The sequence below is a fragment of the Delphinapterus leucas genome, chromosome 2 (assembly GCF_059928025.1).
Source record: "Delphinapterus leucas isolate spDelLeu-1000000601 "Yukka" chromosome 2, BTC_Dleu_Yukka2, whole genome shotgun sequence".
NCBI classification, from domain to species: Eukaryota; Metazoa; Chordata; class Mammalia; order Artiodactyla; family Monodontidae; genus Delphinapterus; species Delphinapterus leucas.
Window position 1 is genome coordinate 9,887,088 of NC_143130.1, and position 22,150 is coordinate 9,909,237.

Consider the following 22,150-nt stretch of genomic DNA (forward strand, 5'->3'; position numbering starts at 1 on the left):
AAAACTTACAATCAAGAATATTCTATCTGCCCAGATCATCATTCAGGATTGAAGGAGAGACGAAGAGTTCCCAGACAAGCAAAAGGTAAAGGAGTTCAACACCAATAAACTGACCTTACAAGAAATGTTAAAGGGACTTCTTTAAACAGAAAAAGCCATAAATATAAATATAAAACTTATGCAAGAAAAATCTCACTGCTAAAGGCAAACATACAGTAAAGGTAGTAGATCAACGATCTCTCTAGTCAGTATGAAGGTTAAAAGACAAAAGTAATAAAATCATTTATATATACAATAATTAAGGGATGCACAAAATAAAGAGTTGTAAAATATGACATCAAAAAGATAAAATGTAGGGGGAGGAAGTAAAAATATACTGCTTTCAGAACATGCTCAAACATAGTAATTACATAGTACTTGGATACAGAAGCTTATAAAAAATAGGTTATAAAAAATCTAATATTTGTTAATTCATGCATAGGATGAATGGCTAAGAGGCTGGAATAGAGGTTATATCTGAGTGGTTGGATTATGGATGGTAGTGGTGCATGCGTGTGTGTGTGTGTGTCTGTGTCTGTGTTTGTGTAAATAAATATATATTTGTGTTTATCCAAATTTTATAAATGTTATATGTGAATGTTTGTAAATACTCTATATTTACACTCTATATATGAGTGTATATTTCTTTTACAAGAATAAATTAAAATAAAAGCCCTTTTTAAATACAGGTATCCCTTGCATTTCGGAAGTTCACTTTATGCCACTTTGCTTTTATAAAAAAAAAAAACTCACTAGCACTGGTTTTTGATAACTGAAAGAAATTCTAGGAGGATTTTTACTTTTAGGAAAAAAAGCAAAAAGTAAAAATACTGTTCAGCACGTGTTTTGCAGCGGGCTGTTACAGAGGCGCTAAGGGCAGCACCGCCAAGCTCCTTCCAGGGACTCACACTCAGCATTAAGCCGCCAGAGCTCTGAACTGGGTCTGTGAGCATCTGTGCCTGATCTCCATTTGTTTTGTGCATTTGTTAGCAAGATGTGTCCTGAGGTAATTGCTTCTCAATTTATGCCATTTCAGCTTACGAAAGCTTTCATGGGAACACTCTTCTTTCTGATAGCGAGGAAACTTGCTATTAACTTATTTTACCCCAGGTTACATACAAAGAAACTGGGGTATTGAGAGGCTCCGTAATGCCTACAAAGTTACGCGATGAGCAAAGAAGTCAGGATTGAAATCCTTGGTCTCTAAATCCGTGGCCAAGCCTTTAGCCACAATTCAATATGCTCTACTCTTTAATTATCTGGAAAATTAAAAATTGATCAAGTCTGTCTAAACAGTGTTGAACTCTAGTTAAGGCTCTTTCCCTCATTTGTATATATTAAAAACAACTTCAATTCAAATGAAACAGAAAAAATGTTAAAAGCTTTTCTGACTGTCAGAGTAATATAAATGTAAACAATGTGAGAGTGCACTTCAGTTGGTTTAATCTAAACAAATAAAAAATTTTTTTTAAGATTTCAGCCTTGTTTCCCTTTTTCCCCAGAAGATAGACTCATAATTAAACTTTTCACCTTTCCAAATTACTAATTCTGTATCCTGCATAGTGGGTGGTTTCTTTCCAGACATTCTGACTTGGAACAATGTATAAAGCAGGAGACCCTGAATGGAATTTATAGCTAAATTTAACCAGGCATATTTTAATAAGATTAGCATATCTTTGTCTTTCAACACTAAGTACCTTACAATTAACTGAATTTAGGCAGCATATTGTTTCATCAGAAGTGAGATTTGCAGCCTTCATTTCCATATTTATTGATGTTGTATGTGGAAGGAAATCTGAGTAAAATTCCTGTGACTGCCCTAAAGAGATTTCAAGAGCCAGTGTGTGTTAACCTTCCCAGGAAGCTCATGTAGACACAGAATCTCATCTAGTCAGTGCTGACTTAGGGAAAATTCATCACAGCTTTTGTCGGGGCGGGGTGGGAGGGGAGAATTAAATAGGAACCCGTAGATGTTACAGCCATGAGAACCCTGTCTAGACAGAAAGGAACCCAAACATTGTGAGTGAGAACATGGTGGCAGGACTGTTCTCTCTGGAAACGCCTAGAAAGAATGTTTTCAGAACCTAATGTCTTCCTCCTTACAGTCAGGTGACCAGATAAAAACACTCAAGTGTAAACAAGTCAATATATCTGCCTTTCAGTGAATTCAAAACTGGCCAAAGGTCTCAGAAAACATTCCCACAATGTAACCCCAAGAACTCAATTTTCAATAAACTATAAAAAGCAGTCATGAAGGGGCAGGAAAGATGGCCCTTTTTCATCGTTAACTTTTCCATCTTGTAAAGCATACCTTTAAGAAGTCATCCAGTTAAGAGGGTATATACATAGGCATTACCCACCAAGAACTACCTTGAAGGGGAGAAAATTAATTTGGCAAATTGCTCAGCTCTTCACTAGAAGATGTGAAAGCAGCAGTTGGTCACTAAAGGGACAAGCTGTGTTTACTGAAGGTAATGAGTGAAAGCTGAAGCTCTTCCAGGTATGAGGACCATCTCTTCATGGGGCCACACCAAGAGGATGTATAGAAATCTCCCTCCTCCCTCCCAAAGCTAATTAGCAGCAATGCCCACATGTAAATAAACCCAGGAGGAGGCAAACAGAAGTGAGGGGGAATCCCAGAGCTGGAAGTTATCACACACAGATAGCTGTGTGTCAGTAATACAGTATATAAGATAATGAACGGAGTTCGGAGAAGAACCTCAGAACCAGTATTTCCTACATGCACAACTCTATACTCTTTTAATGTCATATTATTGGATGAAATACACTTTAAACATGAAACCAGTGTCAACCAAACTCTACCAGATGGATCACCTTTGCTGAATGAAAATTTGGACCTTCAGAATAAACACCCTCCCAGAAACTAACATGTCAGTATTAACTGAAACTTTTAGTAGTGGAGTTGACATAAACATTAAACTGCATTCATTTATTTGGACTAAAAATGTGGCTATAAAATAATATCATTCACTTTTAGGCAAATTGAGTAGACTTCAAAGTTAAATATTTACAGAACCCTCACTATAACATCCAAATATTTAACAATAAATGAATTTATTAATAAGGAAAGTTTTATGTATATATTAGTATTTCATTGACATACAAGAAACATTTTGACCAATTACTTTCCTGACTCTGCTTGTCCAGAATGTTCTTTGTCAGACCAGTTGCTTTGCTTTCCGTTGCTGCCAATAAATAATAGTCATCTTATAATTTGTGAAATGTTTTAATAGTTTTCTGATTTTTAACCAATTATTTTATCTAGTGTGGAAGAAATTTTAAAATATTGACAGCAAAATACCAACGGCATTGGCTGCAATATTATTTCACCAAATAAGAACTCCGGTACTTACAAATGACACATGATGCTCTAAGAGTTATCATCGAAATAGGAACCCCACACACACCCCTCACTCAAGAAGATTTATGGAAATCACCTACATGCTACGTCTCATAATTCATAGGTGTGTCCGCACCCAATTAGTATCATTGGTTCTGTGATGTCAAACCAAAAAATCTAAGAGGTTAACATTGCCTCAGAGATTAGACAGTCCCTCCAAATGTAGAATAATGACATGAGTCATAATTGTCAATGAGCAGGGCACACCTGCTTTATCCTTATGGGAAACAGCTCTTCTCTAGAGCTCTAGTAAATAACGGTGTGTGTGTGTGTGTGTGTGTGTGTGTGTGTGAGTTCTACAGTAAAACGGTGCATACCTAGACACAAGAAAAAGAGTAGGACAGGAAAGGAGCACAGAAGTTTAAAACCTGAAAGTTGACACGGATTTTCTTAAAAACTTTGTTTTGTCACGGTAGTTTTAAATCTTCTCTTCAAGATAATAAATCAATAACATAAACATATCATTAGGCACAGATACAAAGAATCAATTTTAAAAATACTACATAATTATCGTCACCAACATGAAGTGGTTTCTGAAACTAATAGTTATAACTGTTATGAGTTTTTACTCTTATTTTCTATTTGTTTCTATTCTAACTGGTCAGTAAGATGGAGCACCCCTCGCCCCACGTTGTGCAAGTTATATGGGCATGCCAAAGAGATAACTTTGGCATTTTGTCTGGCATTACTCATTTCCCACAGAACCCCAAAGGGGTGGTGTAGACAGATAGAGAATAATAAATAGTCAGTCCCTGAGGACAGTGAACTATACACTACACTGTGGAAACATCAGAAATTCTAGAAGATAAAGGTTTTGACTGGAATGAACAGGATATGTCAACAATTACATCTCTGCTTGTGTCAGCCTCAAAATTATAATTCACTAGACACTAATGTTTCACAAAAAATTAGTGATCAACTTATTTCAGATGATGTTGAAATCATTTAGGAAAAAATGATACTATAACATGTTGCCTGGCATTTGAAGCCAGGACCCCAAAACTACACAATAGGAGTTATGCTGGCTGTCACTTTGGGCACCATGATGACTAGGCTGAATGGTGTATTTTGAAGAGGGTAAGTTCCAGAATCTTGCCCTGACTTGGATCTGGTTTACTAAGTTTGAAACGCTCCCACCAAGCAGCAGGTATGACTGAGAGAAGGAGGAAAGGAGAATAGTCTCAGGGCCCAGGAGCACCGCCACGTCCACGGTTGCTTGAATGATGAGACAGAAGCCCAGCTGGTGAGAATCATACTGTCATTCCTTTCTTTAGGTTCAAATTCAAATTTTATTCATTGTTAAATAAGCAGCATGTGAAGGCATTCATTTGGTAAAAAATTCAAGTGATACCCCTCCAAAATAAATAAAATTCCCCCTGACCGCCACTCAAGCTCACTCCCTCCATAGCAGTAACTGCTATTCTCCATCTAGAGGGTATACTTCTTGACATTTTGTCACGCGCATGCATGACGTGACATAATGTATCTGCAGGAATTTAGTTTTTGCGTATGGTGGGAGGTGTGAAGTGTGAAGTCTGTATGGTTCAGCCACTGGCTTTTTTCATTTAAAGATATGTCTTTTTAGGACAGTACTCCCGAATCTATCACATGCTCTGCAACTGCGTTATGGTATTCAATAGCACAGATGTTTTTGTTATCACTCCTCAGCCAATGTGCATTTCAGTAGTTCCCAGTGTTTTTCTATCATACAAAGAGACAGTGAGATAAACACCCTTGTAGATGTCTAACATATAGACACCAAAAAGAGTGTATTTATTTTATAGAATGGCAGTTTACAGCAATGGCCTAAAGGTTATCTCCATCCCTACACATACGCTCTTTTGCAATGTGACTTTCATCTCCTCAAAGCAAATCATATGATTTGCTTTGGGCCACGGGACTTTAACCAACATAATGCAAGCAGGGCCTTGACAAGGGCTTGTGCAGTGAGCTCCCCTTTTTTTCTGTTGCTATTTGGAAGGCTGACATCACTGTTGGAAGAAGCCTGGGCAAGCCTCATGGAGGATGAGAGCTCACGTGGAGCATGTGTGTTGTTTCTAAAGCACTAAGTTTTGCAACTGTTTGTTACACACCAAAAGCTAACTGACTGAAAGAGATGGTATCCAATTGGCTACACCATTTCATACTCCTCCAGTGGGCTAGGACAGTTTTCATTTCCTTGATATCACATCATAGAAAAATAAGGAGGTCATTTCCTTTTACATGAAAGAAAAAGAAAGTCAACTAGCTAATAAGCATACAAAAAGATTTTTTTTTCTGCCTAATAATTAACTGCTCTGTCCTTTAGACCACTTTTTTTCTAATCTAGCCTCTCAGAAGCTACAAATCATAGCCTGGAGAAGTGCATTGGCTGCCCTGGGAGTGACAACACAGAGCCTGCATGGGGAGCAAATTTCTGATACCTCAGGTGTGTGTCTGCCATAGGCTGGTAAACCTTAAGGGGACACGTCCTTCCTGAAGTCTGTTTTCTCCACTCCAGGTCTGGGATCTCATGCCCAAACAGTCACTTAACCATGGATTTCAAAATCATACAATACGGCAGTCATTGAAAGACCATATCTTGTAGAAAGCCAAGGTTCCATGGAACCAGAAGTTGAACTGAACACTTCAATTTCCTTTTAATATAATCTTAACTATTTTTAATATTTTAAAAATACATTGTATAAAGAAAAATGCAGTACTCTCATAGGGTCCATGGAAAGTCAGATAGGGCCAATGTAAAACATTCCTGCCACGGTACACCTAGAAATGCAAGATAAAAATGTAATGCAGACCTGAACTCAGAAGATAGAAAGAGAAATTCCCAACAGCAAACAATAAAGAGGGGCCTGAAAGCTGGAGGGGTGAGCAGGCTGGAAGGCCAGGAAGTGGGTTGACTCCACGTGTCTAGTGGGACTGACATGTGGAATTAAGCCAGAGCCATGGAAAGGCTTCCATCTCAGTGAAAGGGACTGAGAAAGCCCTGCCTGCTGACCTGAACAGGAGACAGCAATAATGAGCTTGTTTTGCAAACTGAGGGCGTGGGAGGGATTAGAACCCCATTTACACTACACACCTGGTGCTAGAAATCACATATCCCTCTCCCCCAAAATTCTACATTCATTTAAGCTATCATTTAAGAGCAAAGGCAGAATACAGACATTTTCAAACTAAAAGGTGTATCTCAGGAAGAAGGAAACTGTATTCATAAGGAAGAAGCAATACATTTTGAAGAAGCAGATATAAAGAACAAAGGTAAGGAAGAACACTCTTCAAGGTGTAAATCTGAGTGAGTATTGATCATAAAAATCACAACACTAGTAATGAATACCACCAACTTGGCCAGTTCAAAACAAGTTGGAACTATAATACTAGAGAACAATAACACATGAAATGAGGAGGAAGTAGAGACAAAGCAATCAATTTAGTGAATTATTAAAGAGCTGAATAGAGATATTGATTAACTTTACCAAGGCAAATATCAATGCTAAAAATGTAAAGTTTACTTAAAAGAAAAAAACAATGTGTAACTTCCAGACATGGATGGAACTACAGACTGTCACACAGAGTGAAGCAAATCAGAAAAACAAATATCGTATACTAACACATATATGTGGAATCTAGAAAAATGGTACAGATGAACCTATCTGCAAAGCAGATATAGAGACGTAGATGTAGAGATCAAATGTATGGACACCAAGGGGGAAAAGGTGGGGTGGGATGAATTGGGAGATTGGAACTGACATATACACACTGCTATGTATAAAATAGATAACTAATGAGAACCTACTGTATAGCACAGGGAACTCTACTCAGTGCTCTGTGGTGACCTAAATGGGAAGGAAACCTAAAAACGAGGGGATATATGTATACATATAGCTGATTCACTTTACTGTACAGCAGAAGCTAACACAACACTGTAAAGCAACTATACTCCAATAAAAAAAATTTTTTTAATTAAAAAAAGAAGAAAACTTGATCCAATAGAAGACAGGAAAGGAGGTAAAAATACTCCAGAAAAAAAAGGTATGTCAAAGAGAAAGCAGAATAAAGCATAAAAATAACTTTTATATCTTTATGTAAATAAACTATAAAATGTTTCATCATTTCTAAGGTGCACATGTGTTCACATTTTAACATCTTTGAAATCAGAATGCATATTTCAACTGATGGTGTTTTAAAATCCCTGTTGGCCATGCAGGACCTGTGATGTGGACGCCAATGACTACACACATGAACATCAAAAGAGCCAGCAGCAAAACTTGCAGAATGGATGTCAGCATCTCAGAACAAAATCCTAAAAACAATGGTGGAGCAGTACTTTAACTCTTAAGATCCAAACAGTCGTGAGGAAGGAGTGAGAAGGTGACGAATAAAACAGGTTTAACAACATTCCCAAAGCTAGACTCCAAAAGAGGTTTGTTCTACATAATTGCAAAGCCAGCTTAACAGCCAATTCTAATGGCTTTTAGTTCTTTTGAGAATTGCTGCTTTTGATAGCATGGAGGGTGATAGGGTCTGGAAAAGCACAAACATTGGTGACTCTAAGTCAAAAACTAATTGAGAAGAGTTAGACACTGAATGTGACAATTTTTAGAAATAACAATTGATTTATTTCATTTATATTTATGCATAAGATTAATACATGATTTTTAAGTATTTATAATTAATTCTAAAATACCTCTTTAATAAGTTCCAAATAAGCATTGTGTCACTGTTTAATTGCAATATTTTTTCTGTTTCTTAATGATAACTAAAATGGTGTCGCACCTTATAATAAATGGCAACTTAGATTTGATGAAATACAGTATAATGGTAATCATAAAAAATGTAAAGAAACTAGACTTCCCAAATAAAATACAGAGACTTACAGATTGTATATTGAATTTCTAGTTATATGTTGTTAACGAGAGACTCACCTAAAGCATAGTGACACAGACAAATTGAAAGTAGAAGAATTGAGGGGGAGGAAATATCTGAAAAATACTAACAATAACAGCAGCAAAGCCTCATATAAACATATAATCATCAGTAAATTCAACTTTAAGAGGGAGGGAGAGAGAATTAGGGACACAGAGTCTTGTTGTCTAATAATGAAAGGAACAATCCTTTCCAGAAAAAATATAACAATTTTGAACCTTTATGCCCCTAGGAACATAGTTTCAAAACAAACACACAAACAAACAAACAAAATGGATTTACTGGAAAGAACCTAGAAATTCACAATTTTAGTAGGGGATTTTAGATTTCTCAGTAACTGATTAAATGGTCATTTATAGAACTCTGAAGACAACAAAGAAACCATATTCTTTCCAAGCACGCATGGCACATTTACAAAAATTGACAGTAGAATGAGCCACTAAACAAGTCTCAAAAAAAAAAAAATCTACGTCTTACAGAACATGTTTTCTGACCAAAATGCGATAAAAATGAGAATTAAAAAACCAATTCTGAATACTTCCTGGTTCAAAAAAGAAATTATAATACAAATTAGAAAGATTCAACAAAACCAAAAACAAATTTTTGAGAAGACTAAAAAAAGGACAAACTTCTGGCAAAATTATTTAAGGAAACTATTCAAATGGTACGAATTAGGAATGGTGAAGAAACAAAACCATAGATGCAACAGTGTTTTCACAGAACTTTCAACAAAGTGGTCCTGAACTTCTTGGAGGGAAATGGATATGAAGGACCATTTTGAAAACGCATATCAAGGTGTCTTCACCTACAAGAAATTAAGGCTTATAAAACCATAGCAATTAAATATTAAAATATGCATTATTAATGCAGAGATAGAAAGTAGATCAGTGTAGCTGGATAGAACTAGTAACAAACCTATGAACATTAAAATGAAGAGAAAGAATGGACTATTCAATCACTCTACCATCTTAACTGGCAGTGCATATGTGAAGAAATAAAATTAGAAACCTACTTCACACAAATCACAAAAATAAATGCTATATGGATTAAAACTTAAATATGACAAGAAAAGCCTTAGAAAATATAGCATAATAACTTGATAACGTGTTAAAGGAGGAATTCTGAAACAAGGTGTAAACAAACATTTTAAAATATTGACAAATTTGAACAGATTAAAAGTTTTAAGACTCTATTATATCTATTATATATAGCTATACATTATGACCACACAATCTATTACCAAAGATACAGTAAACAAAACAAAAAGATAAACCACACACTCAGCAGAGAAAACCTCTTGAAAGCACAGAAAATGAATATCCAAGATATTTTTAGGACTTCCCCAATTCAAAACAAAAAGACAAATCAGTGCAGGAGAAAATAAAACAAGGACAAAGAATAAGAAGAGGTAACTTGCAGAAATGGTAGCCCAAATGGTAAAAAAAAAACATGTAAAAATGCATTTAATACCTTTAGTAATCAGAAATGCAGATTAAAACAATGAGCTCACTTTGTAAACTCATGTGACTCGTAGAGACTCATCTCCCAGGGGTTGGTGAGGCTGTGAGAGTCAGAAACTCCTGTATGCTTTCTGAGGCATGTGACTTGGCTCACCCACCATGAAGAGCATTGGCAATTCCTCGTCAACCTGAAATTAAGTAGAATCTACCCTTCAGCCGTTCCATTTATACTTTACAAATTTAGGTATCTTCTTTAGAGAAACTCTTGGACACGTGCACAAGGGGACATACACAAAGATGTTCACTACAGCATTAAGTACGCTAGTGAAAATCACCAAACCCTGGTCTCTAGTGCAGTAAATAATAAAGTGCCTCGTTCATATGATGGATACATGATCAGCTCAAAAACTAAGCAGATCATAGTTAGCAATATGATGTTGAGTTTATAAAGCTACTTATAAAAGGACAGATACAATACCATTTGTAAAATATTTTAAAATCATTCAAAGCAATACTACTATATATACTATTGGTACAAAACCATCCAAGGGTTCAAGTCATAGCTTCTTTAGGACAGTGTTTATTTCTAGGAAGAAAGAGGGATGAAGTGTGGAATTTTAGCCATATTTGTAAAGTTTTATTTATTTAAAGAAAAGAGATCTGAAACAATCACGTCAAAATATAACACATTAAATATGGCTTGTATATTTGCTGCATTTTCTATACGTTTGAAATATTGCATAACACAATGTTTTTATTTTATAAAAGAAAGCATATCAAAGTACAGGGGAAAGAGGGGAGGGATAAATTAGGAGTTTGGAGTTTTATTAAATGTAAAATAGATAAGCAACTAGGCCCTACTGTAGGGCACAGGGAACTATATGCAATATCTTGTAATAACCTATATGGAAAAGAATATATATATGTATAAGTGAATCACTTTGCTGTATACCAAAAACTAACACAACATTGTAAATCACCTATACTTCAATTTAAAAAATAAATAAAATTTAAAAATCTAAAAAGTAAAAACATTAAAAAAAAGAAAGCAAATCAAAGTATTATGACAAGGTTTGTAGGTGGGGGGATAAACAGAAACTATATTACTCCCTGGATTACAAAAAAATTGAAAACTAAGGTATGAGGCAGCCAATGGAGGATAAAATACATCTTTATAACCAATAAAGGGGATATTAGAAAATGCTGTTATTTATGGGCTGTTTCCTAATACTGAATGCTGGCACCGAGCAGACTTATCCCGGGGTCACTGGCTGTCCCAGGGAGAAGCAGGGCTCTCTCTGCAGGCACAGAGTTCTGGCCAGAGGGGTAACAGAGCAGAGGAGAGAGGGATGGCTGGGCAGTGCACACCCACGGCCTCCGAAATCACAGCTAAGTAAGCAGGAGGAAGCGTGCAGGTGGGGAACAGCCAGGGGCACTGTGCCAATGGAGATGCTTCACAAAGAAGCAAATATCAGAAAAGACAGTCCCCCAAATTATGATATTATACAATTGTAATGCAATGAAAGCCCTCAACACAGCAATTGTGCTGTGAGAGCAGCGTTTACGGGCAGCATGCTGAAGGAAGCTGCTTTTCTCATTTCTGTGTGTGCATCTAACCTTCTGAGACATTGGTTAGGAAAGGTGTAGGTCAGCACTGGTCTTTTTCTGAACTTAGGTGCACATACGATGCCACAAATATCATCCATAACTGATACTTTCAAATTGTTGTGTTCAAAAGCTTTATTGGAGTTTTAAAATTGAGTTTCTTGTCCATTTCATCATTTGAACATATATATATCTGTTTATATGTTGTAGTTTGGTGCAAGATTCACTTGGAAGAAAGAATACCACTGTTTAAAAACTCTGTAATAGAATACATGATACTGAAACGAGCCCCGTCTGGAAAACATGACTTTTAGTATTAATGTCTATCCTGCAGATTTTCCATGAGGCTTAGACATGAGAAAGATAGAGATGGATACAGTCATGTAGCAGAGTTTTGGTTGCCGTGCCAACATCCATCTCCACTTTCCTTCTTTCTTTCCTATAAACCCTAATTGTATTCAGCTTTCACCCTCCTCCACCCAGCCAGTTACCTTCTGAGCTCCAGGAGATAGGGTATCCTGATTTCTTTAAGCCAAGTGTGGTAATCCCATTCCTTTTATCAATGGTTTAAGAGTGGAGATTCAGCCCAATACAACCAGTGAAGTCTTCCAGGAGACTTCTGGAAGTGTGTCCTTCTCCTAAGAAAGAGAAAAGGAATGAAATAGCCCCGCTGTTTGTTTGTTGTACCTCATTGGGATGTCGTCTCTGGATATGAAGCCATCTTCTCACTCTGAGGTCACCACTGCCAACACCCTCAGGGAGGCAGGACCAAGAAACAGAAAGCACCTGAACCCTTGATAATATTTTTGACAATCTGTGCCAACCAACCTGGGAATCTACCCTACTTCTGTACTTCTCGCTGCGGGAGATAACAAATTTCCATCTTGCACAAGCCAGTTTTTGTAGGGTTAACTGCTGCTGGTTGCCAAAACGTCCCAAATGATGAAAAAGGTCAAGCCCAGAGCCTCACACATCAAAGGCATGCTAAAAATAGTAGTTAACATTATTATTCTACTCTGACCCTGCCCATCCAGGCTCCTCTCACTACCCTCCGATACATCACAAATGAAACATAGATCAAACTACTTTCCATCCTTATTCTGGTCACTTCTATTCTTAAGTAAAGGGACTATTCCCTGTAGTAACTATTAGCATAGAATTCAAACTTTGTTTTCTAAGCACAGTTTTTATGGCTCACTTGGGGGATCTAGGAACAAGGCTCACATTCATCATTCTACAATTATGAATTATAGGTTGGGATTCACTCTGCTTAGTGATACCTACATTTTTTTACTCTAATCAAAAAAATTAAGATGTGTAATCTCAATGAATTACCTTCCAGCAGAAACCTTGGTCTTTTATTAGCAAAGGCAACCGAACTCCAATAGAATCCTAATAGAAAATGAATCCTTTCAGATTTTTGACAGATACAACATAAAGTGAATCTTTCTGTTCTACTTATTTTAAGACTGGAGGACAAGACATCACAAAATGAAGTGCCACAGTGGAGACAGACATTTTTTGAAATAGGAATTCAGAGACCACGTGGATCCCACTGGAAACGTAATGATTTAATAATCAACAGCATAATAGACTAACAGGTAAAAATAGGAATCTTTCCTTTTTAGCCCCCAAAGGAGCAGAACACGACAAAGCCAACATATCTGAAGAAAAGATTCTTTCCCGAGAGTGACAGTTGCCGAGGCAGAGACTTGTGAATGGGGGTGAGGGCTAAAGTGTGATGTAAAAAGTCACCTCGGTGAATCTGGGCCACTTCTTCCCATAGAGAAGCCTGTCACAGCAGGTCAGGAACCACTTCCCACACAAAGGCTTGTAGCTAGGAGTTGGTGAGTAAGGAACCTCCTGAACCAGCATCTACAGCAGAAAGGCAACTACCAAGATCCTTACCAGAGGTGTGCTCCATCATTATGCCACAAGGGTCTTCCTGACAACTGGGAGTGATGTCAAGAGAAGACTAATGTACCGAAAGTAAGTAAAGACACACAATGCTACAGAAAAGGTAAAGAACAAGTAAACTAGTACTTTGATGGGGGTGTAATTCTCTAGAAGCTGGTTTCTTTGGAGCCCTAGAGGCAGGGAGTCAGCACAACCACAGCCCAGAACACCATCTGGCCCCCTGGATTCTGTGCTCTCCACAGGTTACTGGAAGCCACTCATGCCTCAGTCCCACGAGGCTCTGGAAACCACACAGGTGAGAAATAAATTTTCATCTCTGGCAGTTCCTTAATAGTCATGCTTCCCAGCTGTTTAGTAAGGTGTTCCTCCAAGTAATTACCCTGGAGGGAGTTTGTGGTGAGACCAGGACTTGAGCAAAACAGTACAAACCACCCAGCTCGCCCTGCCAGACTGAGTGGTTCCCCAGCCTGGCCGACAGGCCCTGAAGACAACTGGATTTCTGAATACAGAACACACTATATGCTCAAGCAAAATACACTGTTTGTGAAATAAACAACCGGAACCTTATTGACAGATCCCACCTGCCTGAGGCTTTGGGAGAAGGAGGAGAGAGGGCTCCAGCTTGGCTGATAATTAACACACAAAGGGCATAAGCGTCTTCTCCGGAGGTGACCAGGCTATCAGTATCTGACCTTGGGCAGCAGGCCTTAGTCTTAAAGAGATGCTGGTCTCTTATGTCAGCTACGACAGGCCTCAGGTCCCAGCAGATACCCCCGGTCACCTACCCAGGCCTACTCCCCTACCCCTTCCCTCGCTGGCAAAGCCCCAGTTTTGCTCAAACGTCCCTCCTTGGCCAGGCCAGGGCGCAGATGACATGGCCTGTCACCCAGTTCTGACCCTTGAGGAGTATGAGGAAGTCCCTTCCTGGAAAGCCTTCTTGGCTTTTGCAAAGAGACACAGGGAGAGGAATGTCCCTCCTTCTGCCTCTCGATATTGGTATATGAAAACATGAGCTTTGATCTGTGACTACTCTGGAACCAGGAGGGGGACTAACCACCACGGAGGCTGACAGAGCAAGGGAGGTGGAAAGGACCCGGATTTTGATGGCTTCACGGAGTCACGGCATCAATCAGTTCGGCAGCCACCCCCTTTCCAGATCCTGGCGATGTGAGACAGCGTGTCTTCCGGGCCACTTAGGCAAGCATCCTGTTACTAGAAGCTGAAAAATTAGTAAAACACACTGAACTCTAGGCCCAGATGTAACCTCACCACAGGTGTACATTATGTCAGTCACAACTGACTGAATACAAAATATGTTTCTGTTCAAGGGTGGTTCTTGCTGTTCCACGAACAAATGTAAGCAATGCAAAGGCGATTATCATCGCTGAGATCTGTAAGCGCTTTGTCACCTGCTTCGAACTTTCTGCGTCCCCTCAAATTAGCAATATTATTTCTGTGTATTTTGTAAATACTTTCACCTAAAGGCATTGTGGTTGTGTATCTGTAGCTGACCCGTGTGTGCTGCCTGTGAAGGAGAATGGCTGTGAAGGTTAAGTTTATGTGCGAACTTGACAAGATCATGGGGTGCTCAGATCTTTGCCTCAACATTATTTATGGCTGTGTCTGCGAGGGTGTCTCTGGATGAGATTAGCATTTGAATCAGTGGACTCAGGAGAGCAGAGTGCCCTCCCCGATGTGAGTGGGTCTCATCCAATCCATTGAGGGCATGAATAGAACAAAAATCAGAGGAAGGGAGAATTCGCCCCTTCTCTGCCTGACTGTTTGAGCTGAGACATTGCTCTTCTGCTCTCAGACTGGGACTCACACCATCGGCTCCCCTGGTTCTCAGGCCTTCAGACTTGGACTGAACTAGACCACTGGCCTCCTGGGTCCCCAGCTTGCAGAAGACAAATCGTGGAACTTCTCAGCTTCCATAATCACAGGAGTCAATTCCTCATAATAAGCCATATATATCCCACTGGTTCTGTTTCTCTGGAGAACTCCCACCAATACAATGCCGTATCCATCCTTAAGAAAATATGGGTGGATTCTTCTGTAACCTGGGTGTAAGGAAAGGTTTTCTGTGACTCAAAATCCAGGTGCAACAAAAGGAAAGATTGGTAAATTTGACTTTATAAAAATTTAAAGACTTTTACATGGCAGAAACTCCACTAATAGCAAAGCCAAAAAGATATAAAACTGGGAGAAAACACTTGCATTATATATCACAAATAAAGGGCTAATATCCCTCATGTAAAGGCAAAATAGAAAGAGACCCTAACAGAAAATAGGTAAAAAGACATGGACAGATAGTTCTCACAAAAAGCCCTTAAAAAGCCCTTACAGCCCTGACACATCATATAGGACCTGACTCTTAGTCGCTGTGACAGTTTTAAAATACGGCCCCTAAAATGTTTGCCATTCCTTCCATTTTGAGGAAGGCCTGGAAGCTGAGCTGGCTTTACAGATCCAACCTTCAGAGTACAGCAGACGTACTGCAGCTAAGTCACAAAAAAAGTTGTGCAGTTTCCACCTGGTTCTCTTAAGATGCTCACGCCGGGAAATGGCCCATCACATATGGAGTCCATCTACTGGGAAGCTGCCACCAGGTGGCGCGCCGGTTGGCAGCTTCAACTGGCAGCCACGTGAGTCGTTGGCCAGTGTGATCCTAACCCTGCTGAGCCTTCTGTCCTGTGGATATTTGCCTGCAACCACAGGAGAGATCCCGAGCATCTGCCTAGACAAGCTAAATTCCTGACCCTCCAAATTGTGAGCAAAATAAAATGGTTGTTTTAAGCCACCAAGTTTTGGGGTCACTGTTATGCGGATTAAATTAGGAGGTTGGGATTAACATACACACACTACTATGCATAAAACAGATAAACAACAAGGACCTACTGTAGAGCACAGGGAACTCTACTCAATAATCTGTGATAACCTATATGGGAAAAGAATCTTAAAAAGAGTGGATATATGTATAACTGCATCACTTTACTGTATACCTGAAACACAACACCATAAATCAACTATACTTCAATTAAAAAAATTAAATTAAATTAAAAATAAAGAAAAAAGTAGCAACCAGAACAATTGGTACTAAATAAATATTTATCGAATTTATGAATGAAAAACAATTTCTGGAAAAAGATGAGGATAATTTCATTCTGTGGTCATTTCTGTGGTCATAGATACATTTCCTATCACTCTGCACGTTCAAAGTAAACTCTTTCGAAGCTCAATTCATGCATCAAAGTCCAGACATTGTGCTGCACCAAGCTTTGAGCTTTTAGCTCATCTAACCCTCACGACCTGTGAGGACTCTTGTATTTGTCATTCCATACTTTATGCACAAGGAAGTGAGGCTCAAAGAGGCTGTAGGCTACCTGTCCACACAGGTAGGAAATAACTGAGCTGTAATTCCCCAGGGCTGCCTGATCCAAAGCATCTTCTCCACTGCTGCACACGCTCTTCTACAGTAACTTACTTTACCCATAACCAGTAAAAAGAAATGCTCAGATAGTTTGGTATCTCAATAAGTAAATACCACAGAGATGACCTCATGTCATGGACGACAGGCTGGATCAGCCTGGGGCAAAAATGGACATTGTTCCAAAGACAGGCAAAGCTGGCATCATCTAGAATTCTACAGCTAATGCCAATTTTGTGGCCCTCCAATGACAAACTCCCTTCCTCTTTCCTCTCCCTCATCCCATTCAAAACCACAATTCTCAATCAGAAGGACAGCTCTGGGGCACTGAGATTAGAGCATCCAACCAAAAGTAAGGACAATAAGTCAATCTTTGAATCAGCTACAACATATTTTGACAGCATATGCTCCTAATGGTACAGCATCTGTGTGAGAAAAAAGAGATAACGAAGATCTGGTCCTTGCTCTTTGGTCATTTTGATCCGTATAAGGAGGAAACACAAAATACAGAAAATAAAGAACAGCAGAAAAGAATACGTAATAAGTGCTAAGTCAAGATAATTTTTTCTCAGCATAGAATTCAGATCATTATTAAAAAAGAAAATAAAGATTACTCCTAGTTAACCCAATTCAAACACAACTATAGGCAACATTTTGATGAACTTCCTTCTAGTCTTTTTTCTATTCATATATAACAATATAATTGGATTCATACCATATAGTTCTATATTCTGCTTTATTTCACTTAACGGTGTATTTTCAACACATTCTAGACTAGGATTTTTCAAACTGAACCCTACTGGATTCTGTTTTGAAAAAGCACCCCAGGAGTTCATATTAATGATGTGATATTATTTCAATAGACAGCACACTGATGTATCAATTTTTTCTTATTTTATCTTTCTAAGTTGCTACACTTATTATAAATTGTAAAGCTATATAAGAACATGTGCTTCTAAGAGCAAGCAAGACACATACCAGAAAAAAAAGGAAAATCAAGTGCTGTCACCTCTTGAATAAAAATTATATCTGTTTACCTGGATCGGGTCAAAGATAAAATAGAAAGAAATGTCATTGTTTTCTCCACCACCTCCATGCCCTCAGGGTCCGGATAATTATCATTTGTACTACTAATGTAAATTTTATTAGCGTTTCAGACCACCATTTTAAATGGATCAGTGTTACCAGAAGTAAACTCTTGCACCAAGATTTTGATATAAAGGTTCTTTCACATCCATAGCCCTTCAGATATGGGATTCAACCCAGTTTCTCCTATATTATTTAAGTTTGCCAATATCAGAAAAGTTACATGATATGACTCAAAAGAAAAAAAGAAACTAAAGTTCCAGAATTGTATTCATGTTTTTAAGGAAGTCTCCAAAAGGAAGGGGAGGGGCTTAACAAAAAGGAACTAAGGAGTTACACTATACAGTTTATACACATTATAAATATAACAAGTAGTAAACTGTTTGACATTTAATTCACACCACTGTACAGAGTACTTCAAAAGGGAAAAAAACTGCAGATATCAAGGTTTTCTTGGATCTAGATCATACTTAATTCATAGCCCTGAACAAAATACTCTGGAAGACTAGGTGTGCTGGTAAATGATATTGCTTGAAAGTTCATTTCAAATAGTAACATGCGGCTGACTGCGGTGTCTGCTCAATGGCCCTTCTCCCCTCTGTGGCTTTTGTGCCACGAGAGCCTGTCCACCATGGGCTGCCCACCAGACCCTCCCCTGCAGAGCCTTCCTTGCAGCTACGAGAGCGGTGTGACAGGTTCAGACCAGTGTGACCTAAGGGGAAGGATTTTCTTCTCTAAAAGTGGGAGGTCCTGCCACTCTTCCTGCCTTGGCTGCTGTCCTGTGAAAGATGATGATTCAGCAGTGGCAGGCCCCACGCCACCCAAGGGGAAGCCAAGAGACCAGAGCAGACCTGCAGGCCTAACACCACTGTCCCAGTGTGAACCAATGATGGAACTCCCTGCTTCTAGATGTATTGATATGTGAGATTAGCTGTGTCCTCCTTGGTTCTGCCAGTTTTACTTAGGCAGTCTTTATTCACCTGAAAGTTCCCAAACTCATGCACAATGCATCCTAGCTCATAAGAGTTTCAGCATCTGGCCAATATTTCAGTGTGAATGAGGAAAAAAAAAAAAAATCAGTGATTGATTTTTAAAACATATTTTACAATAATTATCAAATTCAATGACAGTGCAGCTGCCATTTTCCAAAATGGCAGCTGCATGTCAAGTGGGAATCTGATTCCTGGCTAGTGGCACCTGTTTGCCTCAGTCACCTCCATCCATTTACAACTTCGCCTCGTTACAGCAGACACAGCAAGGAGTACTTCCTCCTGACAAAGTCCTTTTCCTGCTGGTGGAGACAATGGAAGCTCTTTAATGGAGTTTATTGTTATTATGGAAGGATATAAAAGTAATCTCACCCATTTTAATTCTAACAGAGATTGAAGCAAGACCGGTTAACCTCTACCTTTCCATCCATCTATGGTTGGGAGACTCAAGACATAATCCTTTGAAAGACAGATTCTAAAATAGCAAGAAAACTCCAATATTACTAGATAGAGTTTAATATTCTCTACTAATATAGACTTGGATCGTTTCCCTGAAAGACGCTTTTATATAATGCCTGAGACATTTTATTAGTTACTAAAGAGTTCTCTGTTTAGCCTCTGGAAGGTATCATTTTTTTGGTATATGTTAGGCTCACTCTTGGATCAAGAGTTTTAGCTTTTGGACTTTTAAATTAAAATCCACTGAAACATAATTTTATCAAAGTTTCTAAAATTCACAACTTACAATATATTGACCGTCTCCTATCTCACCAGGTAGCTGACGTTTTGTAAAATCCCCTCCTCTGAGCTAGATTCATGCCTTCAACTTGTTTGGGCTATTCAGTAACCAGACATCTGTTCAGAAATCCCTCTAGAAAGTTTCCTACATTATTTATCTCACTGATAAAGCTATTTCCCCTCCCTTAAAAAACAGCTGCTTTATATACAAAAGAAAAATCATTATTTAGCCAGAATGTTGATAAATGATTCTAGTTTCTTTTCGCTGACCCATCATTGCCTTTTATATACTAATTGGCTTCCTAAGCCTCTTCTGCTCTCAAAGATGGCCAAGTAGCCATTTAATTTAATAGTAAAATTTAAATGCTATTCTTCTATTCTCTCAATTAAAAGTAAATGTTTAATGATTTTATGTAAATGGTTTTAATCTCACCCCCAATAGCTTATAACATGATTTTTGAAAGCTCTGAACTTTTTGTCTGCTTTTCTCCTGCAAGCTTAATATATTTCCCCCAAATTTCCACATTCCACATCATCAAAGCTTTCATCTTGTCTCAAAAGAATAAAGAAAAAAAATTTAAATGCCAATTAAAAGCCAAAATCAACTATTTTCAGCCTCAATTTTCAAATGTCAGTTGGTTTTTACCCAGTTCTAGTTAATTTATATAGTGTAATTCTAAACTCCACTGTTTGACACTTCCTGCTGAAGAAAATCAAAAGAAACTTTTCACCCTCTATGTTGCTTTTGGAACTAAGCCCCTCCTATCTGTGGTCACCATGAGGCAGAGCCCAGGCTGGTCCTTAATATGGGGGGATTTGCCTTCACTACTGTGCTTAGCATCCTATCTCCAGGTATGACCTGCTGTTTCTCTGCAGTTGAATGTTCTGGAGGATGGCCAGCTATGAACAGGGTACCAACAGGAGAGAGGTGACTTTCTACATTCAACAAACCATAAAGGGAATTCTGATTAGGAGAAGGGAAAGAAATCCATAAAGAGACCAACTCACAGTTGAGTCTTTGCATTTTTGAAAACTCGAGATCATTTTCTGCTGAATCACTGAATCAGCTAATATTTCTGAAGGCTTAGAATTTCTGATTCCTACGGAGTTTAGTTTTTCTAAAACAAAAATGCGAAGTGTTTTGTTTTGTTTTAGTATAAAGAGGTTCTAACTAGACTTCAATTTAAAAGAAAAAAGAGAAAGACAGTGAGTGGGGTATAACCACCGCCTGGTGGATATGCCTAGAATTCTTGGTGAAAATACAGAACTTGCCAAAAATCAGGGGTGGGGGGGAAGAGTCTGCCTTTCTATTTGGGATACAGTTGCTAAACTAAGCCAGAGAGAACACAGTAGGAGGAAGACACAGGTTTCTGCCACGCTGTATCTGCAGAGCAGCGACTATACTAAACAAATGCTGCTAGTTATTTTTGTTTCATGACGAGTTGTTTGTAAACAGATAACCACCAACTACCACCACCACCGTCCCGCACATCCCCAAAAATATGACCAGGCCTCAAACGTGCCTTTAGTTCTGCTTCTCCTTCGTCCCCACATCCTCAATAACTTTAGTTTTCTAGCTGTACTCGTTCCTGCTATGAAACCTGACAAATAGCAAAAATCTGGAAACAGAAAGAGAAAGAGGAGGAAAAACTAAGGAGAGGTAGGAGCGAGAGGGAGAAGGGGGGGGAAGAGGAAAAGAAAGAGAGAGAGACGTCTGTTGCCACCCTCCTGGCTAACTGAAATGCTTGTTCCCGAGATTACAGTAATTACAGCCCCAGCGTGAGTTCCATACAAGCGCTAAATGAAACAGCACATCAATTAAAAAATAAACACTCCATTCTAGGAGAAAGACAACCCCCTGGGACGTCCTAACAAGCGTAAATGAACCTGCCAGGCCGCCCGCCCCTCGGGCCCCTCCCCGTCTAAGGTGGCTGCGAGCTGGCGGGGGCCGCGCTCGCTGGCCGCGTACCCAGACGCTCGGCCCCGGGCGCACCGCGGAGACGTGTCCGCGCGTCCGCGCCAGGTCCCGGCGCCGCCTCCCACGGCGGAGGAGGAGGCTCGGGCAAAAACATGTCAACTTTGGAGAGATGTACATATGTTCCAAAAGCACGAGATGAAGAGGGAGAATCCAGCCGCAGGGTTTCCAGGCTGTCCTATTCACAAGTTTTTCTTTCTCCCTTTCTCTTTCTTTCTTCTTCTTCTTCACTGTGTCCGGATGCTTTATAGATATTTTACCTCACCTAATTAGCAGAACCCCCTTTGAGGTCTGTACTGTGACCCCATTCTCCAGGTAAGGAAACTGAGGCTCCCCCACGTCCCTCAGCGGAGGCGGGAGGAGACCCCCACCCCGGACCCGCCCCCGGGCCCGCGCCCCTCGCGATCCCGCGGCTGGGCTCCCGGGCACCTCCTCCAGGGCTGCCCCCGGTCCAGCCCCAACAGGCAGAATGAACTGCAGTCGTTCCACTCCTCCGGCATTGCCAAGCCTCCAAGACCATCGTTCTGAGAACCCCAAGAAGGGAACACCTTCCCGGGTCCCCGCAACGTCCCC